Genomic DNA, 15,568 nt, shown 5'->3' on the forward strand with positions numbered 1-15,568 from the left:
CTTATAAGAGATGGATTGCGTAGTTGAGCAATTTCTATAAGCAGGTTTTATCTGTTGCTGAGATGTTACCTGATAACTTCGTACAGCCAACATGCTACATGACCCATAACTTCCCCACATGAGGAAATGATCTTTCTTTGATATAACTGTGACAGACAATCCAGAGGTCCTGAATCCATGGTCTTTCTCATATACAACTAACTGAATTCCTCAGAGATACAAAGGAGGGAGAATAAGTCATGAAAGTTATTGATGTTATTTGAATTTCTTTAAAGGTAGGATAAAGACTATGTAAGTCATCAAAGGAAGGAGTAGGAATTTGCTCTTTGGATAAGGAATGATGCCGAGTTGGGTTTAATTTGCTTCCTAGCCCATTCACATTTATTATGGGGAATTTGGAGGTCAAAGTCATAGCATAACCTTTGCAATGAATATTGCATACCAGGCTGTCAGCAGCTGGTGTATCAGGGAGTCTTCCGGGGGTTGGTGGTGCAACACAAAGACTTAATCAAAAGCAGAGTGGAATTAAGTATGTGAGAGCACCATCCTTTCCTCTCTCAGCTTGGATAGCTGACAGCACATTTATTTAGTGAGAAGGAAGCGTTGTGTACCATGTCCAGCTTGCCATGGATATCCTGGTGTAAAGTTACAGGGTATTGGAAGGAAATTGTTTTTTAATCTGAAATGTGTTTAGAGTTCCTAAACTTGCTTTACCATTTTATGATTGAATTTTCTAGAAGAGTCAGATAGATTCTGGGTCCTGCCTATATGCTGAGTATTATCAAGAGCTATTTAAGAACAAATGGCCTGCTTCAGGCAGTTCAGTCCTAAGTCCCGGCTGGTTCTCCAATCTCATACCCTCCATACTCCCCTTTGTGGCTGATTTCAACTGCACCAAGCCCTAGCCATGCTAGTTTTCTTTATTGTTCTTTAAACACATCAAGCATGCTCTGACTTCAAGGCATTTGCCCTTTCTTCCCTCTGTTTAGGCCTTTCCAGTTTGAATATCATCAACTGAGTGGCCGTCCCTATAAAAATAGCACTCCCCTCACTATCTAGTTACTTCAATGCCCCCTTTACTTTATTTTTTTATATAGCACTTATCCCAACCTAACATACTGCATATTTGCTTGTTATTTGTCTACCCCTACCTTAGATGTCAACTCCATGAAAATAACTGTCATCTGTTTTGTTCACTGCTGTGTCCCTAGTACCTAGAACAGTGTCTGCCATATAGTAGATACTCAATAAATTTTTGAATGAATGAACAGAATGCTTGAACTCAGTTTACCCAATGAACGTGTTCCTGAGTAACTGTCTATAAATTAATTATTATAAATGGAAATGGATTTCAGACTTATTAGGAGAACACTGTTGTTGAAATGAATCCTATCTTTAATCAATCCTGTAAAAGGAATTAGAATTCCCAGTTGGTCTTTTGTTTAAACCCAAGTTTTAGAGTTCGATATTTCTTCAAGCAAGTTCTACCTATATATGGCTGCATGCATGTTGGAGAACATTTCAAGGGTCATCCAGACTCATCGGGACTTTCTGTACAGGTGATCAGAATGGTCACTATTCCTCAGTTTGTTTACTGGTCCCTAATGAAGATCAATGGAACTGAAGGACCTGGTTGAAAATACTAGCTGGAAGGAGAGATGATACTGAAATATTAATAGCCAGTGTGGCCACATATGCTGCGTCAGCTCTTTAGTTGATGGATCTTGGGGAGTTGACACAGCAGGAGAACATGGGATGATGCCTCAGGGCTGATCATTGGCTAGGAGGAGGAGTTTGCAGATTGCTCAATGTGCTTGTAGATTTTATTTGTGTCAGTACCACATATCGTCTACTTCCCTACAGGATCTTTCTAGCATGGGCAGAGAGTACCTGCCTGGTGCCTGTTTTAGTAGGTGCCTAAATATCATTTGTCAGTGAATTCATTATCTGAGAGAACTTGGTGAGAAAATCTAACGTGAAAGTGCTTTTCCATCCATACAAGTGCTTTATTGCTGGCAAAGTTAGGGTTTTCTTTTCTTTTTTAAAAAATATTTTTATTTATTTATTCATGAGAGACACACACACACACACACAGAGAGAGAGAGAGGTAGAGACACAGGCAGAGGGAGAAGCAGGTTCCATGCAGGGAGCCCGATGTGGAACTCGATCCCGGGACTCTAGAATCACGCTCTGGGCCAAAGGCGGGTGCTAAACCGCTGAGCCACCCAGGGATCCCCAAGTTAGGGTTTTCTTACAAGAGAAGCTTGTGAGGCTCCCATTCCTTTCTTTTAACCAACAGGAGAGAGTAGGAATAGCATCTGGATAGGGCAGATATAGGTTTTGTGGAGTCTGAATTGCTTAAGATTTGGATGGCCCTCTTTGAGGTCAAAATTAAGCACAGGGTCTGGGCAATAGTCTGGAGGGTTATGTTTTGGTAGTTCAATAGGCAGTCTGCTGCTGGGGCTGCGTGCTCTACACGTTCTGGGGGATGGCTTTATCAGGGGGTTCTGGAGGTGGGCTCACTGAGGGCCTGTTTTGCAGGGAGGTTGGGGCACTCCCTGGGGACAAACTTGTCCTAAGGGTCAGGCCTGCTAATAACAATGCGCTAGGACTTTTCCTCAGAACTGGTTTCTCTCTAGCTGTAAATGATGTTGCAGCCCAGAGCAGCACCTGGGTACCCAGGGATAACGTACAGAACAGAACAGAAGAAGTGGCCTCCTAATCTCCATAAAAAGTGGGCTTCAGTGCCCAGAGTGTTGGTAACACACAAAGGTGGGGACAGCTTAACACTGATTTGGAGTCCATAGTCTGGGCATCTCATCACCTCACAGACAGTGGTAGAGGCTAATAGACTTTATAATAATCAGTTATAGTTTCTCTTCGTAAGGCATATTTGTGCTGGGTGTCTTTATATATATTCTCTGTCATTCTTTTTTTTTTTTAAGATTTTATTTATTAGAGAGAGTGAGAGAGAGAGAGAGAGGCACAGACACAGGCAGAGGAGAGAAGCAGGCTCCATGCAGGGAGCCTGATATGGGACTCGATCCGGGTTTCCAGGATCACGCCTTGGGCCAAAGGCTGCGCTAAACCACTGAACCACCGGGGCTGCTCTATTCTCTATCATTCTTAAAGGAATTCTGCAAGGTGAACATCATTAATTCCATTTTACAGGTATAATTGGATGATGGCATATTTGCTCACATGACACTGTACAAAAACAATGTCAATTATTTTCTTCAGCCGAGTTGAATCTCCTTATCAGTCCCAATCCTGCTGGGTAGAACAGAACTGAGTCCTCCCAATTAACGACACTTCGGTCTCTACTGGTTTATGGCCTCTTTCCTGTTTAAATATTCAGGATTTTCTAAGTTAAATTCCCTGTGAGAGCTGTTTTCATTAGCTTTTTTGGATGACTTATTCTGCCTGGTGGTCAGATACTCTTGCCGGGTTCCTCATTTACCCCTTCTCCACAAAGACATTTCTGCGTGTTGGCAGGACTCACTGGGATTCCCCAGTCAGGGGATGGGACTTCTGGATAATCCCTACTCTAATCCATGGGCCAGCTGATCAGGGAGGGTGAATGGATCTGGCTGGTCTTCCAGAGTCACATGTATTGCACCTTGTTGGGATCTGGTCATCTGTGCTGTTGTGAAGTCTGTAGGGGCTGATCACTCAGCACTTTCCATGAGCCCAGGTAACTTCTGGATCCTTGAATGTCACATATGGGCACAGGGAGACTAGAGAGCAGCACTGGCCCACCTGTCTGGGAGAACATGGCACTGACTCTCTGGCTCTCTCTTACCCTGATCCTGGAGCTGGAGATGCCATGACTTCCATTGTCTCTGTGTGACTTTGTGCATTCTCTCCCCATTGGCATATCATATGACCCTATGATATAGCCCAGTGGTCTTCCAAGTCCTTTTCTGTATGCCCCCGCAGAAACATCTGCAAAGCTATGACCGCCTTTTCAAATTGATATCAGATGTTTTTCATCTAAATTAAAGAGTTGCCAAGGTTGTAATTTCCAGCGTATTGTAAATACTGACATTTTAGAATACAATTGTTACAGCACTCTTTTACATTTACCCAGTGGAGTCTAAATACCAGAGTGATTTAATACCCATGGTTCAAAAAACACATGAACAAGCTCTTTTTTAGCAGTTAGAAGTTTTACAACGTTTCTTTTTCTCCTTGATATTGTGTTTCCATTTCATTTCTCCGGCAGAACTTTATCCTAATGTGACATATTTTTATGCTTGAAAGTCTTTTATTAATCATCCTATCATCCTTCAACAAAAATATGTATATACATTGAAAATTTTAAATTGTTATTATTTTTTGGTCACTGCAGCACTGTTAGAAAATTATTATGGGTTAAATTCTCAATAGAATTATTATTAGCATACATTGATCAAAGCTATATATATATATATATATATATATATATATATATATTATGGTTAATTATCCAAGATAAAAATAATTGTACTAGAAATCCATCTCTTAATGAAATGCAGGGGAGGGTTGTTTGGCAATTCCAGTGGGCTTCGCTGATGCTGATATTTCAGTTTCCTTTTGTCTGCTTCCCTGGAAGTTTTCATGACTCAAGGAAATGCATCTCAGTAAGATTTGAAGCAGCTTCCTTTCTTTGAGTTGTCTGTATTTCTCTGTGGAGTGAGGGAGGAAGGAGATAGGAAAGTATTGCAGAATACAATATTGGAATATTGTTACCACTAAAATGGTGTGGCTTTAAAGACCAGGCTCCTGGAGACATCAGGATCCTAGATCACAGAATTATCAGGAAAGAACAGGAAGCGTACTTTTCTACTTAACAGCTTCTGCATGGGGCTGCTTTTAAGGCACCTGCCCAGGACTCCGGGGCTTTCCTGTGAGAATCTCTGTGGCCTTTTGGAGTCACTCTGGAGCAAATTCAAGGTCTTGCTCCTGAATTTGGGAGGATTGGTCACCCTCTGTCTTCAGCATGGAGAATGGAATGCCTGCTGTGAACCCATTTCTTTGTTCTCATCCTCAGTGCCTGTTGACAAGGCAGCATCTTGTCCTGGACCCTCTCCCTCATTGGGTTTCTCCAGTAGCTGTTCTGACTTTGGTAGTCCTGCAGGTGAATTGCCTTCCTCGCAGGGCAGCTGAGAGGGAGGGTTACACTGTATACTGATAGTCTTTGGGTTTCTTTCTGGGATGGAAAGACCTCAAGGAATACCTGATGTTGTCAGTAGTCACCAAGCTCCAAATCCAGCTCTGTGCCCTATATCTGCTTCGAGTACAGTTTGGGAGAACAGGGTTTGTATATACACACCCCTTCTAGCAAGGTGCTCCTGGAAACACTTTTCATACCCAGCAGGACTAGAGGGTGAGTATTAGAACAGAGGGAGAGACAGGAGACTTATTTATCACTGTGTTGTCACTTGAGGGAAAACAAGCTTTATTCCTGCTTGCCACGGGGCCTAGGTGGATGTCAATTGAGTTACTAAATTTCTATCTGAAAAATTGTGCCCGATACTAGAGCCTTCAGGGGACATCCATGATGAGAAACAGTGGCAAGGCAATAAATATCAGGCTGCGGTTCTTGCCCAGGCATGTGGACTTCTGTATTGATGCACACACTTGTTTATTCATCTTTTTCTGGAGATGGTCCCCTGACCTGGGAATCTGAGGGATCCTCCCCACAATACTTCAAGACTTCCATTAGGTCTGTGCTGCCAAGTGCTAATGAGGCTCCCGTCCTATACAGAGCCCTACCCCTCCCTCCTCATCAACTCAGTTTCACTCTCTTTCTGCCAACTCCAGCAATTGACCAAGAGAAACCTGTTAAGGGATTTTTTTTCCTCTTAAAACACACATACTCCACACCTCATAAAGGTTGCAGAAAGGTGCAGTAATGGCCTGGCAGACATTTATTCAGTGAGACAAATTTTCCATTGTGAAAGCTACTGCTCCTTTAGTCCAAATGTAGAGGGTGCAGAATTCTTTACCTGACTTCCTCAGAGTTGCTAGATGTGACGTAGAAATTGGATATTAGGAGTTCAGTGGATTTGGTACTGGATCTCATAAAGGGTGTTTAAATTTATAGTATATCAACATTTTAGTGGGAGATTGAAGAAGATCCATAAGGAAGATTCAAGGTTTGGGTCTTTAAAGCTGTGATTTCCTTAAAAGCATGAGGCAGTAGGTATAATGGACATTTTTGTCCATCCAGTCAAAATACCGTATCCTCGATGGGAAAGGGAGAGTAAATACTTAAGGGTTTATTCTCAACCTTAAGAAATAGTTTAACTTCAGCTCTTTTTCTTTTTTTTAAGATTTCATTTATTTATTCATGAGAGAGAGAGAGAGAGAGAGAGAGAGGCAGAGGGAAAAGCAGGCTCCATGCAAGGAGCCCGACATGGGACTCGATCCCGGGTCTCCAGGATCACATCCTGGACTGAAGGTGGTGCTAAATCGCTGGGCCACCAGGGCTGCCCTAATTTCAGTTCTTTTGCCTAAAGATATGTAAACTGGTCACAGAGTGATCACTGTCCCTAACATCATAGGGACCTAGGGCATAACCACTGATGCCCTACACTACTCCTCACCAGTGTCTTCCAGAATGCCTAATACAAAGAGTAGTTTCCTGATTTCTTTGTACCATTAGGCAGTGCCACCTTCATTCCTTCAACCATCCATTTCTTCATTAAGCTACCATTGTGCTATGCGAGCAAAACAGACAGGTTCTCTGGGTAGCAGCAGAGCAAAAAGAAGATTAGGGAAATGTGGGGAAATGATGGCATAGTCCAGTGGAGAGCAGATGGCGGTGTGAACCAGGACCAGATGCTATCAGTAGTCTAGTGAGTGGCACACAGAGTTGTAGTACAGTTTGAAGACACCATTAATAGAACTCAGTGAGGAACTGGGAGTGGAGGCATGGGCAACTAGTTTCCAACACAAGCAACTTGGAGGATGCAGATTCATGAGATGAGATAGAGCACACAGAGATTTCTTTTTCCCCTGCAGTTCCAACCATTCTTTGCCTGTTTTCTTTGTTTCTTTTACTCTGTATATCCTTTGAATATTGAGGTTCTCAAGAAATTTATCTTTGGCCTGCCTGTGTGATTTCTTTCACATCCATCTCCATATTTCCCACCAAATGCTGTGATTTTTTTAGGCATTTGAAAATTGAACTCCTCTTCTCCCCCTGCCATCTCCCACTACCCAGTACCTCACTACCTCTCCTCAAACTTGTCCAACACCTGTATTCCCTACTTTTATCATTGGATCACTGGCCTTCTGGTCTCCCAGATCAGAAGGGATCCTGGGGATCATCTTAGACCTTTCTTCTGCTCTCATGGGTCTCTTCCTCTCACAGTATTTTGTTGCCTCTTTAGCTTATACATTGCTCATCCATGTCATTTCTCAGCTGCCCCCCCCATGTCTTTTAGCAGGTCCCTCTGTCACTCTTGACCCTTTCCAGTCCACCACCCTCTACCTTGTGTGCTCCCAGACTGATCTTATTCTCTCCCCTGAAGCTGGAGGATGACTCACTTCCTTCAGAATGAAGCCTTTTACACAGTTTTTAAATCCATCCATATAGCTCACCTCCCACTGGCAACAATTTCATCATCTTTGTTCTTCAGGGAAGTCATTTCTGCCTCTCCATCACACCTGTCTCATGATCCTCCTGTCTTTGTTCCCCAGGTTGAAAGGCCTCTTCCTCCTCCTCCCTTCTTCACTTGGTATGTCCCCTTCCAATCCATCTGAAGCCTCACTTTTCTCAGAACCATCCCTGAGCCCTTAGGCTGCCATAGGTCCCCCTTCTCTGCATTTCCTACCCCATCATTAGGCACTTTATACCTTGTGCTGTCACCATGAATTCACTTGTCTGCCTCCCCCACTAGGCTACAAGCTCCTTGAGAGCACTGATGCTTTCTTGATTTCTTGTGTACTCAGTACCAAGCACCAATGCACTGTTAACCATCAATAAATTTAGTTGAATCAGTGAACAAATTGGTTTATATGCATTTTTTAGAGAAGATCTATGAGAAAAGTTCTATAAAATATATGGTTCTGACTTTTTTGTTATAACAAAACCTATTATTTCTTAATAACCTTCAAATTGATTATGAAGATATAGAAAACTTTGATTCTGAGTCTTAGCTGTGAAGGATAAGACTATGAAATTCAAATCTACTTCCGGATATTACACACACTCATTAACTACTATCCTCTCTTCATTTTGGAAGAGCATCTCATTAGACAATTTTTTACATTCACTGTAGGAGTGTGGACAGTGTTGTAAAGCATGGATATTAAGCAACATTGGTATGTCATGTAAATAAGGGAATTACTATCCTGGGAAAGTTAGTCAGGGAAAACAAAAACAATAACAAGAAAAAGAAAGAATTAAGGAGTAGCCAAAATGTTTGTCTTACCTTCCACCAGAATATAACGTTCATGGGGATAGGAACACCATTGGGTTCCTTCTGCATTCCCAATGCCAAACACATTGCTTAGTGCATAAATTGTGAAGAGGGAAGGAAAAAAGATGATGGGGGTTGGCAGATATGGGAGCATCAAAGGATACATTTTTAAAATATATGAGCAGCTTGCTTTTACATAAGATATACAAGCTAAAGCTGAGTTTTCAATTGGTGGGTATACCAGATACTGTCTCTGGTCACTCAGCCCATGCTTACCCTTCTTTATCCATCTCTCTCCTGGGGCAGTAAGCCTGTTAACTACATTTCTCAGACTTTTTAACCAGTTGGCTTATTGGATTCTGCTAGTGAGAGGTACTGATAGGAGAGTAAAAGCTGGGAGAATGGGAGAAGCTACTCTATTTTCCAGCTCTGGGCAGCACAATTAGCAATGACAGCTATGTCAGTGGGCAGCAGGTGTCTTTCCTCGTTCTTGCTCAGCAGCCAGGTTCCTTCAGTTGATAGCAAACATGAGCCATGGTGACATCATTGCTCCTTAGCTCCTCTAGGGCTTCTACAGTTATTTATCTTTGAATAATTTATATCTTGTACCCCCAATTCCCTCCATCACCTTTCTTTCTTTCCTTCTTTCTTTCTTTCTTTCTTTCTTTCTTTCTTTCTTTCTTTCTTTCTTTCTTTCTTATAATAATAAATTTATTTTTTATTGGTGTTCAATTTTCCAACATACGGAATAACACCCAGTGCTCATCCCGTCAAGTGCCCCCCTCAGTGCCCGCCACCTATTCACCCCCACCCCCCGCCCTCCTCCCCTTCCACCACCTCTAGTTCGTTTCCCAGAGTTAGGAGTCTTTATGTTCTATCTCCCTTTCTGACATTTCCTACCCATTTCTTCTCCCTTCCCTTCTATTCCCTTTCACTATTATTTATATTCCCCAAATGAATGAGACCATATAATGTTTGTCCTTCTCCGATTGACTTATTTCACTCAGCATAATACCCTCCAGTTCCATCCACGGTGAAGCAAATGGTCCATCCCCTTTCTAACCAATTACCTGTATTATTAAATCCCCTCTGAAATATCTGGAATACTTTTCATTTCCCTGGTTAAAAACTGGCTGCTATATATACACACTGACCATTAGATACCAACGGATGAGCAAATCAGTATATGCACATATCCATTTTTGGTTAAAGGAATGTATATAACATCACCTTGAACTATAAAATGCTATTGAAATCAAACAATGCATGAAATAAAGATATAAGTGATTAATAACAGGTATATTAGGTATAATTTCCATTCAATAATAGATGTGTTTAAAATCAGAGGAATATAATGGTAAGGTAATGCAGAGAGATATAGTAAAGTTAGGAGGCCCCCACACCAGGGCATTCACTAGCCAGCTCTCTGCCTTTGACAGCCCACATCAACTCCTTTGCCTCAGTTTCACTCTCTGTAAAATAAAAGGGTCAAATTAGCTTCTAAGGCTAGAATTTTAAGGATATTTACTTTTGAGTCAAATCTTCCTTAGACAGCTGGGCAGGAAAATCCTCCATTTACGTGGAGAGCCTGAGCTTGGCTGGAGCTTGCTTCCAATTAGCCTGACCCTGAAATGCATGTCTGTGTGCAGACCTCTGTTAGCACATCCTGAGTCCGTCCATTGCCAGATGTTTTTCTTCACTCTCTGCACAGGAACCATTTCAAAAGCTGTGGATGCCAAGTCATTGCCATGGCAGTGACCTCTTAGGACCCTTCACATTATAATCACAAATGCAGTAAAGCAGGTTCATGCAAGGTGCATATGATGAAATTAATAGCCCTATAATGAATAGGAAGATTGTGCCAGGAATATGTCACATTATTAAATACAAAAGAATAGTTCTAGACATTACAAGCCTGTTTTCCACTGGTATGTTTGCTCTGTTAGATTATCTTTGATTTATGTCCCTTAATGTGCTCCCTCATCACCATATATATTTTGTTAATATTAATGTATTTATGCATCTTAAAATTGCCTAATTAATCCCTTGCTTTCCCAATGAGTTATGGAAGTTTCTGGATTTATATGATTAATATTATAATGAAGAAAACACAACAATGGAGCATAAAATACTAACTTAATTTACCATACACATAGCAAAGAAGTTTAGGCTATGATTTCCCCTCTGAAATTAAGTAATATTTCTTATTGATTTTCCTAATTAAAACTTATCCCTTTCCTACATCCTAAGGGTGCCATTTTTATTCTTACAAATATTTAAGAGCTGCTATGTATCAAGTCATTATGTTGTATATTTTGGAGGTTACTAAGCACAACAATACAGATCCTCCATCCCCAGGTGTTTTTTGTTTTTTGTTTTGTTTTGTTTTAACAGGATTTAAACCTTGTCATTATTGACATTTGGGGCCAGATGAGTCTTTATTGTGGGGGTTGTTGTATGTTTTGTAGGCCCTTTGACAGCATTTCTGGCCTCTGTTCACTAGATGTCAATAGGACCCTTCTCCCTTCAGTTGCAACAACCAAAAATATCTCTATACATTACCAGATGTCCCCAGAGGTATGTGTCAAAATTGTCCCCCACCCTGTTTTGGGTCATCTCTGGATACTCAGTACTTAGTACAGTGTTTGGTACATAGTGGATCCCAAATAATGCTTGTCAAATGTTGAATGAATAAATAAATAGCCAAGCCAAAAGAGAGGTACAGATAAACACTGTAAGAGTCTGGGAGAGGAGGAAGAGGATTTCTAGAGGAGCTACCATGGGAATATGAGGCCAGGAGGGCTTCCTAAGCAAAACTGCTCTGGACGTGGACAGGGTGAGCTGGGAGAGGAGATTAACTGGAATGTAGGGTAGGCAGAGAGCAGATTGGGGACAAGGCAGAAGGGACGTGGATTCAGTCATGGAGGGTCTGGAATGCCAGATTTGAGTTAAATCAGGTTCACAAAACCATGGGAAATTAATCATAGTTGTGATTGAGCAGGCATGTGGCATATATCCCAGCAGCAGGAAGACTAGCCTGAAGGTGGTATACAGGGTGTAGAGGACACTGGAGATGGAGAAACCAGTTGGGGTATTTTTATAGTATTTTGAAACAGAGCATAAACTAGGCTTATAAGAAGCACATGAGTTCTGAGGGTGATTGAGTTGATTTGGGAAGGACTTGAGGTAGTGTGCTAGCTCCTTCCCTTGTTGGTGTAACATCCAAGCTCCTTTGTGGGACATTTAAGGCCCTTCTTCACTCTCCAGTCTCTTCTTCCATCATGTTCTCTATCAGTCACCCTCAGTCTTCTCTTCTTAGACTCTACTGATGCTTATTTCCTGCAATATTGAATCAGAGTCTTTCAAACAATATCTATCCTTCACAATCTCTCTGGAATATTCTCTCTGCCTTCCTGTGCCTGGAAAATGCTTATTCACTCTTCCAAATGCTGTTCAGGTACCATCACTTTCACAAAACATGTTGGACCACTCAGGATGTAGTGAACACTCTCTCCTATATCCTCTGCATATTTTTAATTTTTACACAGATCACATTGTTTTGTGATTACCTTGTTTAGTCTTCTAAACCCTTCTCCTTGAAAGTAGGAATTACATCTTATTACATTTTTTTTCTATTTGTTGGATAGTGACTAGAAACGAATGTTTGTAAAGTAAGATTCTTCAGATTTGGTCACTAGTAGCTTTCCAGAAGAGTTTCTGTGGAATACCAAGGGTGGAAGGTGGTTCAGTAAGAATGGAGGGCTAAGAGCCGAGACAGGTGAGAATCCCACCTGAGAAGGTGAGAAGCAGAGGCATGATGGAGACCACTCTGTCAAGAACTGTGGGGGCAAAGGACAAGTGTAGAGATCAGGCTTGTGAACTCTGGAGTCAGGGTATTCAGTTCAACCCCTGGCTCTGTCATCTACTAGTGTGTGACTTTGGGTAGTTCATTAACTTCTCTGTGCCTTTTTCCTCATTTTAAAAAAAAATGGTCAAGATAGTATAGTATCTTCCTTATAACACTGTGGGGGATTAAATGAGTTAATCCACATAAAGAACTGAGAATGGTGCTTGACACATAATGAGTACTTAACATTTAGCATTAACAACTATTCACTTTTAAGAAAGTAGATAACGGTGAGATCACAGAGTCAGGGAAGTGGTAGTTGGATGATTGGTTTTCTTCTTGGCAAACAGCATATTTATACAATGAGGGGAAGGAATGGGTTCAGAGGGAGGGATTGTGCAGCAAGCAAAACAGGGGATGATCCCTGATGGAAAAAGCCATCACTAATGCAAACCTTCCTCTGAGAAGATTGGAGAGATTGGAGAGAAGCAAGGGATGTAAAAAGAAGCTAAAGGAGAGAAGGGAAGATGAGGGAATGCACTTGAATATCCTTTCTTTTTTGTGATATGTGAGAACCCTGCTGTATCTATTGAGTTTTGCAGGTAGATTCTGTTCTCTATAGCACTTCTCTTATAACTTTTTTAAAGCTATTTTTCCTTGCACATGTGTGAGACGATGTAATAAGCTATTAATTGTAGCTTATAAGTTGGTAATTGTAGTTTACAATAACAGAACATTCAGATCACCCTAAATGTCCCTTTTTGGGAGAATGGCTTATATATTATGGAACTCAAGAGGATACTAAGCAGCTGTAGCAAGGAACAAAGAACCTTTGAATGTACTCATTTGGAATGACCGCCAAGAGCTGTTGTTGGGTGAGAAAAGCAGTGGCTAGCGTGCTACCATTTGAAACCACTGTAATAAAAAGAGGAAGGGTGAAATCTAAATTGGCATATTCATAGATACCTAAAATATCCCTGGAATATACTGGTAAATTGGTTGCCCTCAGTGGGAAGGACCTGGCTGGGAACCAGGGTAAAGGAAACTTCTCACTATGTATCTTCTTGAACTCTTTGAATTTAGAACATGAAAATGCACTATATATGCAAAAGAATTAAATATAGTGAAAGTGTCCAATAATTGTTCCAGTTGTACTCCTGTTATTTGATATGGTTTCTTGGGCCTTGTAGGTATATCAACAACAGGAAGAACCATAATAACAATATTAACCAAACCTGCTGCTTATAACCCCAAATACCTTCTCAGGAAAGACATTGCTATGGAGAACAAGTCACCTTGTTCCGTTGAGTACCACACTGGATTTGTACATGTGGATTTGGGAGTAGGTGCTCAGAAGCAGCACAATTTCCTTGCATAAGAAAGACATTCCTAGACTAATCTCAGACAGAATAACTGGGAAGTTCGGGATAGGAGAGAGTAGAAACGAGCAAGATGGGGGTGCAGGGATGGGGTTGTCTGTGAGAAACGGGAGACCAGGGCAGCCAGACTGACCAAGACACAATTATATGTTGTTTTTCTTTTGCATAGAATATGATGCTACTTCCTTGTGATCCTCAACTCTTCATTCTGCTACAGGTAAAAGTTGTGGATATCTTTCAAAGGGTTCTTGGGAGGATCAAATGAGAATACATAGGTGCTTTGTTTTGTTTTTTTGTTTTTTTATGTAAATTTATTTTTTATTGGTGTTCAATTTGCCAACATATAGAATAACACCCAGTGCTCCTCCCATCAAGTGCCCCCCTCAGTGCCCGTCACCCAGTCACCTCCCCTTCCACCACCCTTAGTTCGTTTCCCAGAGTTAGGAGTCTCTCATGTTCTGTCTCCCTTTCTGATATTTCCCACTCATTTTTTCTCCTTTTCCCTTTATTCCTTTTCACTATTTTTTATAGGTGCTTTGGATAGAGTCTGATATAAATAAGCATTCAATACCTCTTAATGGTTAATAATAAGTATAATGATTTGAACTTGTTTTGAAGGCAGAGATTTTGGAGAGTAGGTACCAGGTTTGGGTCAATTCCAGAGTGGAGATCAAGGCATACAGACTGAAAAAACTTCATCTGAAGTAGGGAATTGGAGACTAAGAACAATACAGGTATAAGCCTATAGGGAACTGAGAAATTTTGAGGAGAGATCTTTTGGACTTTGGTAAAAGAGTGTGAATCCGCCTTGTCTACATCTTAGGTGCATATGAAACCCTAGCTAACATATGAACTACAGAGCCAACCAGTACCCGAAGTTCACATGGCTCTGGTAACTACAGTGGGACAGCAAAAATGTTCCCATGTGTCATGACTGTAACTTACTACCTGCAGTGACCCTGAGGGGGTGGATATTGAGGAGGCTGTCAGGGAAGAGTCTGTCCCTGCTGCTCATTTCACATTTAATAGCTTGCTTTGTAATGTAATCCATCCTAATGAAAACCAATAGCATGTTTACAAACCAGGATTATTCAAATTTTATAGAAATCTTTGTCCTGGTTTTATAACTTGAAAATGAATGTAGTTCCAAGAGGAGCCCACCCAAACATATCCAGCACTTCTGGGTGTCTGTTACATATAGAACGTGGAGGTCTGATTAGCCTCAAGGTCATTTCTAATGGCGAAAGTTCACCAGGATTTGATACAGTTATTTAAATTTCTGTCTTCAGAAGGAGGTGCCTCTGGAGAATTACATGATACTACTAGCAGCTGCTGTGTAGATTTAAACTAAATTTGGGTTATTGGAGGGACGCCTGGGTGGCTCAGTGGTTGAGTGTCTGCCTTTGGCACAGGGTGTGATCCTGGGGTCCAGGGATCAAGTCCCGCATTGGGCTCCCTGCATGGAGCCTGCTTCTGCCTCTGCCTGTGTCTGTGATTCACTCTGTCTCTCATGAACAAATAAATAATATCTTAAATAATAAAATAAATTTGGGTTATTGGAAAATGGTTTTAGGAATCAAAAAATGTGTTACCTATTGTTTCTTCTGAATGCTGTTCTCATTGCCCCCAAATTATTTAATTCATCTTTGGTTCTACCACAGGCTTTGTGTCTTTCAACTTATTTCTTAAAGCAGTGGTACCTGATTATCCAAATTTATTTCCCTTAGGCTGTAATGCCATGTGTAGGGGCAACCTGGGATAATGATTTGAAGTCAGAAAACCTGTGTTTGAGAGCTGGCTGGCAAATTTGGGATGTCTCAGGGATTTCCATGTAGAGCCTTTTCCTCTATAAAGGTTTATATTTTATTTTTATTTTTAATTAAAAAGATTTTAGTTTTAAAGACTATCTGAGAGAGTGTGTGAGCACATAG

The sequence above is a fragment of the Canis aureus genome, chromosome 9 (assembly GCF_053574225.1).
Source record: "Canis aureus isolate CA01 chromosome 9, VMU_Caureus_v.1.0, whole genome shotgun sequence".
NCBI lineage: Eukaryota > Metazoa > Chordata > Mammalia > Carnivora > Canidae > Canis > Canis aureus.